Genomic DNA, 3,319 nt, shown 5'->3' with positions numbered 1-3,319 from the left:
CGAGCATCTCTGTTTGTCTCACTTTCTCTTATGCCCCTGAGGGCTCATCTCTTTCTCCTGTAGCCTCTCTCTCTGACAAGCCCAACTCCCATGTGACAGAAGAAGCTGAACCAGACCCTGTTGTCCAGGAGGGGAGCCCAGCAGATGCATTGCTGCTGTTGCACAGAAGCTCTCTCCTGGCATGTACTTGAAGGGTTTTCCCTCACTGATTTCACTGGCTGGGAACCACAGAGCTATCTTTGCCCCTCCTCTAACAGAAGCTGTGCCAGGCAAGTGCCCCTGCCCTATCCCACGTGTTCCCTCCCAGCCACAGCCTGCTCCTGAACCTGCCTCCCATCAGCTCCCTACCTCACAGACAGGCCTGGCAGAGAAGGGGGCAATAAAGCCGGAGCTGCTGTGCTAACAGAGCAGCTGGAAAGGAGCAGAGCATGTCAGGAGGAGACACAAAGGCTGCAGACCCTGCCCATGGCCCTGGTCTGTACCCACCCAGCAGGGACACATGCACAGAGCTGGGGCAGGGCCCAGCCCCAGAGTAGAGAATGGTCATGGCCGGGCTGTGCTGCTCCCAGGCCAGGGCACCACAGGGCCCTGCTCACCCCAGGAAGCAGCACTGCAGGGGACAGGAGTGAGCGTAGCCCTGTTGGGCCAAACCTGCCCATCCCGTGTCCCCGGCCAGACTTCCTGGCAGGGCTGAAGTTGGGACATATGAAAAAGTTCCAGGCACGTTGGGTGAGGTGGCCGAGTGGTGAAGGTGATGGACGGCTAATCCATTGTGCTCCGCAGGGTTTGAATCCCATCCTCACTGAGCCTTTATAGGCACCATCCTGCTGAGCTTTGTTGAGTTCCAGTCCTCTTGTGTGATGCTACTTCTAGCACAGCTGAGCCGGCTGCCTCCCAGCTCCCGCGCTGGGCAGACTCCAAGCACAGGCCAACTCTGTGAGACCGAGCTGAGCTCTGGCTGCCAGAGGTGGTGGGGTGGGATGATTTCATTTGCCTGACAGGGCCCAGCCCATCTCCAGTGTCAGAACAACAGTGCTACACTCACCTCAGTCCCCAGCAGCCAGGGTGCAGTGGTGCAGTGCCCTAGCCAGACATGGGGACAAGGTGGGGGCAGCCCTGTCTCAGCTGCAGCCAGTGTCATGGGCAGCTGCCTCTGAGGAAGGGCCTGTTCCCAAGGCTGAATCAGGGGCTCTGGTCCCTCCCAGCTCCTGGGCTGGGCAGTGCACAGCTGGGAAAAGAGCAGATACTTGCCCATGGGGAATGAATCTTTCAATGCCCCGACTGCAATAGGTTCTTCCACAGCAACAGGCCCTGAGGCAGGTCTCTATTCAACTGTGCCACCCTGGGCAAGCCCTAAGTTCTTCTGTGCTTCTGAGCAGCTGGGGAATGCCTCTTTGGGACATATCTCCTGTCCCCCAGGTAAAAGGAGCCCCACTGTTAAGAGGCCCCCACTTGGGGATTGCCCAATTTTCTTCCACCATGTGATGCTGGCCTCAGCATGCCTGCTGCTTTGGGGGGTGGGTTTGGTGGAGGGAAGAAGCCAGGCTGGGGGCGGGGGGGGCTCTTTATGGAAGTCCTCTGGCGACATGTACTCATGGTCCTCCCATCTTCTTAAGCTGTGCTGAGGTGCTCTGTGGCATTAGAGCCATCCCATGGATGTGTCAGTACCAGCAGCTGCACCTCCAGGTGCCCAAAGGAGGACAGGTGAGCTGGGCTGCTGCCCGGAGCCATCAGGCCCCTCCACAAGAGTGGGTCCATGTCTGGGAGGCCCTATGGGAGTAGTTTGATTGGGGGATCAAGTGAGCACCACTCAGGTGCCCCACCCGCACAATCCCACCACCACCTGCAACCCGCTCCCACCACTCACTCACTGCCTCCATCACCCGCACACCAGCCCGACCACACACCCATTGCCCCCACCACCGGCTCTCCACCCCCAGACGTAACACATGGCGGGGTGTGTGAGAAACAAATCTGATTCCTTGTTAAACAACCAAAAAGCTCGCCTCTGACCACGGAACATAACAAACACCATCAGAACTAACTATGTGCAATGGGGGGATAACTATATACACTACACTAACTATTTACATGGGGGGGTGACATGGGGCACATGGGGCTGTCTGAGGGTGAGGGAGCTGATGGGTGCTGGTGGCCATGGCCTTATCTGTGGGGCTGTGGTTTGCCCAGGCCCTGGCATGTGGGGGTCATGCCCTGGGGGCGTGTGCCCTGTGGGGGACGTGGGGGACGTGCCTTACAGTCCACCGCCAAGGTCTGGGAAGGACCATTGGGCAGATGTCTGGCTGGAGCTGTAGGAGGGGACGTCCACCATCAAGCTCAACCTCCTCACTGGATCACTTGGATGGTGGGGCCGATGGTCCCTGCTCTGGCCCTGGGGGTTTGTGGCTGTGGCTGGGCTCTGGTCCTGACTCAGGCTTCACGTCCTGCTGGGGCTCCTCGGCCATGGTGTCAAGGAAGGCAAGGGGAGAGGAGGTGTCCTTGGGGCACAGGGTGGCTTTGAGCTCCCTGTAATAGGGGCAAGTTGTGGGGACAGCTCCTGGGCCAGAGGGCCAAGTCCTGAACCCAGGCCTAACCCTGCTGCAACTCCTTGACCTTACTGCTGATATGGGGAGGCATGTGGGCAGGGTGACAGCAGGGTGACCCCAGGGGGTCAGGCCCTTGCCCAGCTGGGTGAACACTTCTGCATTCCATTGCTTCCTTCCTTCCCATTACATGGAGCACCTCCCTCCTCACTCCAGAGGTCACAAATCTCAGAGTCAGAGCAGGAAGGGCCCCACTTCCTGGAGGACTGAGAGCCCTGGGGGTACTCAGGGGGCTGGCTGACATCTGGTCTCTGGAGGAGCACCTCATGGTATGGCTGCTGCCTGCATGGTCTCAGCTTCCTGATTCAGGGTTTCCAGGTCCTTGCAGCTTTAAGAGCTGATTCCTGCCATGGCAGACCCCACTACTTCCAAGTAGAGGGCTGCAGAATGTCTACACAACTCCTCCTTGTACTGTCTCAGTTTGTACCAAAGCCGAGGACAAGAACACACTTTTCTTGCCTCAGGCCCAGACATCAGTGAAAACTGTTTGAGAATTGTTCAGTAGGCTGAGAACATCAAGGCAAGGAAGGAAGCACCCAGCATAGGGCTTGAACCCATGACTCTGAGATTAAGAGTCTCACACTCTACCAACTGAGCTAGACAGGCCACAGAGCTCTTCGTTGCCTGACGCAGAGAAGAAAGAGTCAAATGTGCCTGTCAGCTGGGTAAATGTCAAATGTGAGTGGCAAAGTGCTCACAAGGGCCGGACTCCAGTC

General features: G+C 57.9%; 1 non-coding gene across 1 annotated transcript; it reads right to left on the bottom strand.

Annotated features, from left to right (window-relative positions):
* Positions 1 to 3,136: 3,136 nt before the first annotated feature.
* Positions 3,137 to 3,209, bottom strand: TRNAK-CUU (transfer RNA lysine (anticodon CUU)). The gene has a single exon. It is a non-coding gene; the product is annotated as a tRNA-Lys (tRNA).
* Positions 3,210 to 3,319: the final 110 nt, after the last annotated feature.

Source organism: Carettochelys insculpta, chromosome 33 (assembly GCF_033958435.1).
Source record: "Carettochelys insculpta isolate YL-2023 chromosome 33, ASM3395843v1, whole genome shotgun sequence".
NCBI lineage: Eukaryota > Metazoa > Chordata > Testudines > Carettochelyidae > Carettochelys > Carettochelys insculpta.
Note: the sequence above shows the minus strand (reverse complement) of the source record. Positions and strands in the feature narration are given on the sequence as shown.